This window comes from Nothobranchius furzeri, chromosome 19 (assembly GCF_043380555.1).
Source record: "Nothobranchius furzeri strain GRZ-AD chromosome 19, NfurGRZ-RIMD1, whole genome shotgun sequence".
Classification (NCBI taxonomy): domain Eukaryota; kingdom Metazoa; phylum Chordata; class Actinopteri; order Cyprinodontiformes; family Nothobranchiidae; genus Nothobranchius; species Nothobranchius furzeri.
This window is the reverse complement of record NC_091759.1, coordinates 4,454,707-4,464,974: the sequence shown is the minus strand read 5'-3', so window position 1 is coordinate 4,464,974 and position 10,268 is coordinate 4,454,707. Positions and strand designations below refer to the sequence as shown.

The 10,268-nt window shown below is 40.3% G+C and overlaps 1 long non-coding RNA gene across 2 annotated transcripts; it reads right to left on the bottom strand.

The window, feature by feature from the left end:
- Positions 1–224: 224 nt before the first annotated feature.
- LOC107394631 (uncharacterized) lies at positions 225–10,014 on the bottom strand. 2 transcript variants are annotated; one of them, XR_001574028.3, is made up of 4 exons: positions 9,725–10,014; positions 8,498–8,550; positions 6,737–6,948; positions 225–1,380 (listed from the first exon to the last, which is right to left on the bottom strand). It is a non-coding gene; the product is annotated as an uncharacterized lncRNA (long non-coding RNA). The 2 variants fall into 2 exon arrangements; XR_008564128.2 differs by lacking the exon at positions 8,498–8,550 and having other exon boundaries at positions 9,725–10,013.
- Between the last annotated feature and the right edge of the window lie 254 nt (positions 10,015–10,268).

Below are 10,268 nucleotides of genomic sequence, written 5' to 3'. Positions count from 1 at the left end.
GTTTAGAAATAATAAGATGCTGTTTCCTTTTTATCAGTAGCTTTCTGCAGAACGCTGATATCCGATTCATTTACTGGCCTTAATACAACGATGCATCGTTGTTAAACCTGAGGCGTTTGATACCATGTTCAGTTAAAATGCCACAACTCAAGTGTTTTAGTCAGATTCAGATTATTATATTTCTAGCTTAAAAAAAAGAAAAAATAATTCACAAGCAGGTAGGATTTTGTCTTTGTAAACATAAAAACTTTTATTAGAATTAGTTGCATAGCAGAGAATAAATGATGTGCAAAACAAACTTAAAACTCCTGAGACAATTATCACTCAGTGCAAATATAATACACCAAGTTATTCCCTCCAAACAGCCTTTATCTGCTCCTGATCTACAGCACATTTTACAGTATCTATGGTCGTAAACTATAATCAAAATGGTAATAAACATGGAACCTGTGCAGAGTCAAATCTCCTAAACTAATAGTGCAAACAATCACCATCGGCTTCAAATATCATTGCACTGAGCTCACATTCACACAGTTCTCATCAACATGCCATTTTTTAAAACTGCACCTACTACATTTATGTGCAAACTACCAACAATATGTCAAATGTTGCATATTTTCATTTTTGTTGCATAGATTCATATAAAGAAATCATGACTGAGCAAGATATTCGCTGCAGTGACAGCGTGCAATATTATCAATGGATTGTAAAAGACTGCTGAGGCTGCTCCAGTCTTATGATACTGATGTACATTCAAAAGTAAACAGAGATTCTTCCATCAATTAGTGCAATTTATCCACTTATTTCATATGAGAAAGATTATGTCAAAAAGAAAGATGAAAAATGAAAACAAAAGGATATAAAATCGACTCCATAATCAGGTTTGTGACAAATTGTCAAAAAATGTCAGTTTGCATAATTTTTTTGCAAAAATGTGCAAATATTAACATCCACAAGAACACAAAAACTAATTAATAAACAAACAAATTTGATTCTTAAGACTATTTTACTACCTTTTTCCAGTGGCACAAATCTCAGTGACAGCTTGGCATCTCAGCTCTGACCTACATTCAGATTCTAGTGCAGATGTTTCCTGAACAGCTGGGCAAACGCACACACACAAAATCCTCTCTGACGTCCAGCCTCTTGATGAGTGCGATGTGAAGATCTTCATGTTCCTGTGGATTTCCATCATCAGTCTGGCAGAGATCTAGACAGTGAGCATCAACAAGATGGTCTGAACATGGAGTCGTGCGGTTGGAGAAGCTGTCCTTCTGTTTCACCTCCTTTCTCCAGGTGGAGATTGGTGGTTTCTGATGCCTACGTGCAGCTATAATCCTGCAGGTTTAACGACCCGCAACTTCATTCAAATCCAAAACCCTGAAAGAAAGAAAAGATCAATGCAATTAAAATTAGTCCATCCATAAAAACGGAGTCAACGCATCTGTACCGTGTACCACTAAAGTTTCCATGAGATGCGCTTATACTAGGGATGCACCAGTACCGATACTGGTATCAATAACTGATACCAAGAACCAATACCAATGCAGTCGCCTGAAAGTGGCTTCACAGTAACTTGTCATTTCTGTTCACCTAATATTTTGGTTTTTAGATAATTTCTATTAATTTATTTTATTTTTTATCTACCTTAAATTATTTTACAGTTGAATGCAGAGAAGAAAATAAAACATGTATTACAATTCACTGCATTTTTTGGTGTGGTAGAAGTATCGGTATCGGTAATCGTTATCGGCGAGTACTCAGATCCAAGTATCTTATCATATTGATTTGGAAAAAAGTGGTATCTTTGCATCCCTACCTTATACTGAGAAATGATGAAGTTCTGTCATTTTGGTCAAACCTCACGAGATATTTTAAAATCTCAGATAAGTTCGTGTTCACAAATGACTCTCAGCTAGCTTAGAAATCCAGACAAACCTTAGTAGTAGCAGAGATTTAGCTCCACAGGTTGGTCTAGCCACGCTCCATTGTGGCCTTAGCAGGTCTACCATTGGCTTGGCTAAGCATAGGCTGGGTCAGTCACAGCACTCTATGTTTGTAAAGGGGCATTGGGCGGATTTAGCACTAGCAACTGTGATGGAGCAAACAAAGATGGCGGAGACTCAAGCACAGCACTTGTTTGTACCAGCTTTGGGCGATTTACACCTGGGCTTTTCTTTGAGACACGGGCAGATAGAGGGGCTTCTTCTTCTTCGACGGTGTAAGGCGAACGGTCCTGTTGACTGATTTCCATCAGTCTGTTTATGGGTCGTGGCGAGAATATATACTTACGTATATGCTAACTTTCAGCTAAAAATACACCAGACTTTAGCCCGATAGCCGTGAAACTGATTGAGCGGGAGTTATTTTTACGTTTGCTAACGTTTCTGAGTTGTTGATGGCTTCTTAAATTGGGTTTATTCCCAAATGTCATCAACAATGAAGAAAGTCTGAGAGTTACACCAAAAGCTGTACGATTGTTCATAACATTTATTGCTAACAAATGAACAAAGACAAGCGTGAAAACATTATCTCATGCAACTCAGTATGTTACTTAGAAGCAGTTATGCTGAACTGAAATGATGAAGAGCTAAAAATGAGTTTAAAAAAAGTGTACGGTGTTTAAAAAGTGTCAGAAGTTGCTTAGTTGTTAAATGTCCAAAAAATGAGCAAGTTGTTGGAAAAAATAATTTTTGTTTTAAATTTGCGAACAGCTTGACTATAAGTCAAATATTTCATTTACAGGAGAAGATTTGAGTTTGACTTCATTCATTCATCATTTTCTGTTACAGTGTAGTTGATACGAACAATCAAGGCAGACGTACAAGGAGAAACACGCCCCCAAAGCCCCAGAACACCAAACTCTACATCAGCCAGTCTAGACACAAGCTGCTCTTCAAGTCCCCCCAACCCACCCACCCCCCACCCCCCCATCCCATCATCATTGTCTAAGCCCCAAAGCATTTTTTTCCCACGCTTTATTTTCCTCTGTCCTGTTTGCAAGCCGAGGAGGAGGAGGAGGTGGTGGGGAAGTGATGGGGTCGCCATGGAAACCCTTACATTGGTGTGCCCCTGATTGGAGAATGTGGTGGCTAATTATTCAGTGCATATGCTTAAAAAAACAATAAAGTGGGACGTATTTAAATGCAGAGGCGAGCATGGCGCGGCGTGGGATTAACATGTGAACTCAAAGTCCTCCTCGGAAGAAAGGAGTCGTGAAATTTTACTGACTTGAATCGCTGTTTATGTCAGATTAGATGTGCGTCGTAAATAAAGGGATGCTTAAAACTAGATAAAACAGAAGGTTGATTATTTCTAAAATCATTTTGGTACATTTTTAAGTATCATTCCGTGTGTGTGTGTGTGTGTGTGTGTGTGTGTGTGTGTGTGTGTGTGTGTGTGTGTGTGTGTGTGTGTGTGTGTGTGTGTGTGTGCATGGAGCAGGTTAGGTTAACAATGGCCGGTATTGTTTACCAGTCTCCCTCGTCCATTAATCAGGACGATCCGGCTCTAATTGGCGTTTTGGTTAAGCTGCCCTCCAGACTCCGGTTCCCTCCACTGGCCTAAATAATGGCGTCATGCCACAAGTGCCGCCACACATCGGGGAGGACAATGTGCAGCCTGTCTGAGGGTCCACAACGGGATCCCCACCCTCTCCCCTTCCCTTCTTTTCTTAGGGCATCCCCCTTCTGCGCCCCCCCCCCCCCCCCCCCCAAAAAAAATAAACCTCAGAGAGAAACACAAAGAAGGCCTCACACTATTGAGATCTCACTGTCGCTGCCTACTTCCTCCTCATTCCCTCCCTACGGTTTCTCAAAGGTGCTCAAAATATCTGAAATTAAGAGATTATTCACAAAGATTAATATGTTTCCTTAAACTTTTTAAAAATCCAAACAGTCTAACAGAATAAATTAAAGAGTCCGTTTCTTGGGCTAAATTTAGAAGAATTAGATATAGCATCCGGAAATAATCCACGAGTAAATTAGGCTGACACATTTTGTTTTTTTGAGTTGCACAAAAGCAGAAAACAACTAAAAACACGTTTTTTTTTTAAATCTCCAAGTACAGTTCGGGAGTTTGGCCCCATTGTGATGGGGTCAAAGGATCCACAGCAGCAGAGCAGAAGCACGGAACGTTGGTTTCCATTCCCAGATGTTCCCAAATAGACACCTCATGTTGGAGGCACAAATCCCAAACCAAACGGGATGATGTTTGAGCCATGTTCCTCACGTGAGAATGCTGTTGAGTCTGATAACGAGTGGAGATTTATGAACGATGCTGTGTTGCTAATTATGGCTCTGTGTGTGAGTGTGTGTGTGTCTAGGTTGTTTTTCTTTTCCCGCTTCATCAAATCAAGCTGCCTGGAATTGAAAACCGCCTTAATGCCCCACGAGTGGAAACCTTGCCAAACGTGCAAACTCCAACGCTTTGCAATTAAAAACGTTAAAATGTTCTAATTAACGCTGCAGAAGAATTTTCAGAGCATTTCCAGTAAATTCTCCGTCCTCCGCAGCGTGACGGCGGGCACAGCGAAATGCTACGCAGCTGCCCTTAAAAATGCCACCTCGCCGACGCTAAGGAGCTCCCGGCTTCCCGCTTTTTTCCTATCTGATCTCCTCCTGCATGTCTCTGGGGGCGATCTGTGCAATTAACACACTGGCAGTAATTAACACTGTCTCGAGGCGACCAATGGCGCGGAAAGAAGGATGGAGGGCAAACGTGAGGTGGGGGGAAGGTGCGGCGCTGGCTGTCCATGTTTCCCCGCTCAGCTGCCATTTTGTGCCAGTCTTAGCACCTAAGATGGTGGCAGGACTGTGACTTGCCATGCGGGAGAGGAGGACAAACTGACAGGGAGGGGTCGGAGAAGAGGAGGATTATGGGATTGAGGAAGGAGTCGCTTATTTTCAATATTCTAGCTGGTGCATCGCAGAACGGTTACGGGGAGAAGAGAGGAGGGTGCACACGGCATGATCGTCACATTTCTGTCCTACATGCCGTACACACACACACACACACACACACACACACACACACACACACACATGCACTGGGGGTACATTTTCCCTTAAAACACACACACAGGATAAACTAAGTGTTGGAGGGAAGACACAACTCCTTGTGTCAGACTGTTCAGGGGAAAAATTAAAACACTGCTCACACATGTGCCCATGCATGAACACACACACACACACACACACACACACACACACACACACACACACACACACAACCGTTCTCATGGTATGGTCTGCCCCTGAGCATGCAAATGACATTCATTATGCAAATGCATACAAATCAGAACCAACCATCTGAGAATCTGAGCTGGGAGAAAACCAGAAAGAATGAAATTAAATGAATGGGGGAGGGAGGGGGTGTAAGGAGGTGGACTAAGCATGTACAGAGTCGCTTTGAGGTGTGTGGTCAAAATAAAATACATCATCACCTTTAATCAGGGAATAAATGTGACTTATTTGACTAAAAATTAGCCAAATATTTCAGTTTTGTTACATTTTATTAAACAAATTCACATTAGGAGCAAAATGGTGCACAAATCAATGATTTTTGCAGCCATTTGCTTTGAAATGTTTAGTTTATGGAGCCCAATATGATAAAAATGCAGGTAAAGGGTTATCACAAAATGTTTCCTCACCTGCTAATTTATGCTAACTGGGATAAAAAGCTCTAAAACCCTGAGAAATGTAAAAAAAAAAAGAGTGATGCAATTTCATTCTCAGAGCCACACATCACAGGAATTCCCTTTTTCACTCAGTTCCAACAAATTTCACGTGGGATTTTGCAGAATTTAAGTTGTAGCACGCTAAAGATGGATTGATTAACTGCCCACCTTGAAGCCTCAGTTGCATCGTTTGTACGTTGGAGGAGAAAAATCAGCTGCAGAATAGCTTCAGCTGGAGTGGAGGTGCTCCAAAACGAGGCAAAGTGCTACTAATTGCCTCTCGAGATGGTCTTTGTTTTGTCTCCACCTCTGCCTCTGCAGGACGTTCTCTCTGAACGCCAGGAAGACCTGCAGGCTCATTTTGAGGCTTCATGAAAGGCAGCATAAGTGAGCCTGAATTAATATTCACGTGGAAAGTTTATGTATGGATGCATGATCCAGCTAGACAGAACGTTCCATTATTTCTGTAAACAAACCTGTTGTGCTTCGTCTGAAAAGTCTGTGTGAAATCTGAAAATGTTAACGCAAGACGTAGCATTTGATTTTGTTGTTTTTTGTCGTGAAGCGCCTTGGGGGGTTGTAGAACCCTAAGAAGGCGCTGTACAAATACAGGCAATCAACCATTTACCATTTATATTTGAGAGATGTTTTAAGGAGGGGTTGCAGTGGAAAAGTACTCAATTGTAGTTATTTTTTCTAATAAAAAGCTGCAGGTTTTTTGTAAATATAACTTTTGTATTCGTGTATTTTATTTTTGCAGAAATATGCATGTTACTTTTAAGGTCTGGGATGGTTTTTAGGAGCATTGTTTTAATCATTTTTTGCAGGAACACTTTCGTATGCTGATTTATTTTTGCTCAGCTTGTCATTTTTTTTATATTCACACAACTCTGAGTTCATAGTTTACAAAAACAAATAATGTTTTGGAGGTTTTGAGTGATTTTTTCTGATTTAAAAGAAGCGAAAGAATAAAAACTGCAGATCTGAGTGGATTTTGCTGTTTCTGATCTCTTAATTCCTCTTTGTAAAAATCAGCCCTTATTTAACGCAGCATCATACCTTCACTTCGTTTGTAGCATCTGTCCTCCACTGCCTCTCCTTCTGCTTGTTTTCTTTTTTTCCCGTGCAGACATGTAATGGGATTCTTGTTACTTTCGGTTATCTAGCTTTATGAAGAATGTACGTCACTCATACAGCTAGATAACCAAAGATAACAGACAACCCCTCTGGCCTGCAGCAGAAGCACATGAGTGACGAGTCTTCAGGAGCACCTGTGAGGACAAACAGCAGGGGGACAGCTCACCCAAACAGAAAAGATGGTTTCCTCTGGACTTCGTGCTAAACTGTAGTCGGAGGTGTAAATGAATGAAGATATGAATTAGCAAACAGATGACTGATCACATAAAAGCAACTCTGGATGAAAAACAAGCGAGACTAAAGGGGGATGGTGGCAAGGAAAAACACACACACAGCATCCAATTATAAAAGAAACTCAAAAGCCTGTCGTTAGAGGACTTCACTGTGAAGCACAACTGATTATTTAGTCATAATGAGTCTGTTAAATGTGAACCTGCTACTACTGATGAGAATATTTAAATGTATTTAAAAAGAGATTTCATCATTTTACAGCATTTAAATACGAGAAACCCATGAAAAGATCATTTTTAGTTTTGTCTATATTCTGAATTAAATTTTTATGACATGAATATTTAAAATCTAATTAAATGATTAAAAAATGTTTTATATTGAAATATTTTGTCAGAGAGAAAATAAAACATTTTGAATTCAAATATAATAATTCAAGCATTTTTTTTTCAATTGTATCATGTTTTTATAGGTGGACAGAAAACAAATGTAAACATATAATTTAAGATAAGTTTTTTATTTAGCTTTCATCAACAGAGGGAAATGACGTCATTGGCTGTGTGTGTTAATTAGTCATCTCAACTCGCTGCTAACACACACACACATGCACACATGCACACACACACACACACACACACACACACACACACACACACACACACACACGATGTTTTTCTTTACAACAGGGTAAAAAATGGACCACAGCTTCCATCCTCAAACAACCAGTTGCTGCAGGAGGTCATTCAAAATAAAATTCAATAAATAAAATAAAATAAAATACAATAGAATAAAATAAAACTAAACTAAATAAAATAAAATAAAATGAGCTTCTTTGTATGTTTGTTTTATCTGAAATATTCCTGTTAGTCAGAGGAAATCATATGTTGGATCTGAGCCACAAACATCATTGGAGGTCAAATTGTGTCTTCAGGCAGCATCACGATTTATTTACTCACAAACACCCAAACAAGCTGCTTTTATTCTTTTAACCATTAATTTATTCCTAATATTTTAATTGATCTTTATTATTTCTGTTAAAAATCGCAACAATTCCGCTGAGAGTGTATTTTTGTTCTACATATGACGTCATTTAAAAACGAAATAAGCTTATTTATCTCTACAGCTGTTATTCATTTTTCTGTTTTAGATCTTGCTGCCACGTGTTGCTTTTGCAGTTTTATTCCCATTGCACACTTTACATTTCAGCTTTCAAGCTATCTTAATGCATTTTTTATATTTTGGACCAATAAACTGATTAAGATGAAAATAATTTATATTAAACTTCTGATTTTACATAAAATGTCATAATAAAGTTTTAATGTGTTTTGCACAAGAAAATGTTCTGCAGTTGATGTTTATGATGGCTGCAACGTGCCGAAGCTTAAAGCGAAATGCAGAGTCATCGCAGTGTGTGCGTGCGTGCATGTGTGCGTGCGTGCAATCTGTCACATTCACCTGGACGTTGGAGGCGATCCTCGTTTTCTGCGGTTTAAACTATAAAAGATGACCTAAAGGAGGAAAAATAAAGGACAATTACGCGTCAATCAAGGCGGAATTAATTTAACAATTTCAGTTTCTCCCCCTGGAGAATCCCTGGGAAGCTCCCTGAGTGGAGAATCTGCCCAGTGGGTCACTCTCTGGCCCAAACTCGGTCCATTTCGCACCTGCAGCTTCCCTGACTCTGCAGCGTCGAGGCTCCATGGACGCACGGATGGTGCTGCAGCCCAGCGGCCTTCAGGTGGCTGAACTGCTAACAGCTGTGCATCACTGTCCGAACCTTATAACTCAACTTTAAACTATATTCAGATTAATTGTTTACTTGTTGGATCACGCACGCACGTGCGAGATGTTTTTAACGCATTCTTATGATAAAAACGCACCAAGAAGTTGGATAATAAAGAGAAGAATGCTGAAATGTATTGTTATTGTTTAAAAAAAGAGTAAATCTAACCCAAAAATGAAATCATTAGTAGCCGTAGTCTATTGCTCTTAACGTGTTAATTTTTTTTCCCTCATTTGTAAATTTTTACCCCTCAGTGCAGCTTGTTTTCTAAGTTGATAACACCCAAGCGGAATTTAAGAAGTGTTTTGAAAGGTCACACACCAGCGCAGCAAGTGAGACAAACATCTGCAACAGCACAATCCTAAATTTAGGAAAGAAATGCAATGAAGAGTGAAAATAACATGCATCTGTTTTTTCTGTTAGATAAATGGCGCAACATCCACTTATTTATGATGCTCAGAGCGGTGATAGATGGCTGATCTGGAGTCAGCATCACTAAACAAACATGATTTCATCTTTTTAAGGTGTTTTAATCTGTTGGGACGCGTCAGAGAACATGATCTGTTCTTTAATTTGAACCCAGAGCAGAGATATTGAGGATAAACTGAATAATCTAAAGTGTTTTGAAGCTACTAGTGAAAGTGCACGTCTCTGCTGCAGATGCTGATGCGGCTGCACCCTAAACTCACCTGAACTAAAACAAGATTCATTTCCTGTAAATGTGAAAGAATTACATCCACGTAAGGCTGAAACCAAACATGATGCTGCTTCTTTGGCTGAGCTCGTCAGACTGAACCATCTCTGCTGCTCTCGTTTTCTGTTTAAAATCCGCCTGAATGCCAACATATTTTTATATTATTATGACAATTTTAAATAGTGCACGAATGAAGGAGTTCTACCTTCTCCGCGGGTGCGGTTCGGCGGGTTATTCTGGGTTTAAGCGGTGGTCCCTCCGGAGACGAATGAGCGCGTCCACGCGCGCGGTACACAGCTTTGTGGAGAATGTCGACAGCGCATTGTGGCGTCCCGCCGGCCCGGTCCATTTACGCATCCAGGGGGTCCAATAGATTTTTTTCTTTATCTTCCTCTTGGCGCGTGGTCCTCCACGTCCACAGCTCCTCGGAGCTGTCCGCTCGAATGGCTACATCTCCACCAGACTCGTCTCCGAGTGGCTCCGCGTCTCATTTGTCCAAATCATATACGGCGTCCAAGTCCCGCCCCCTTTGTGAATCAGAGTGTTCCCACCCTCCCAGGTTTTTGATATTATGCAAGAGGAAAAATGCAATTATGGCACGGACCTATGGCTGCGCCTCTCACGCCCCCTAACAGACGCATGTAGTGCACCATCACATCCATCAGTGATCTCACCCTTCAGCGTGCTTAAACCCCGGATGTTCATTTTGTTTTCCAAATATCATATTTGATCACAATACACTTGTAGCC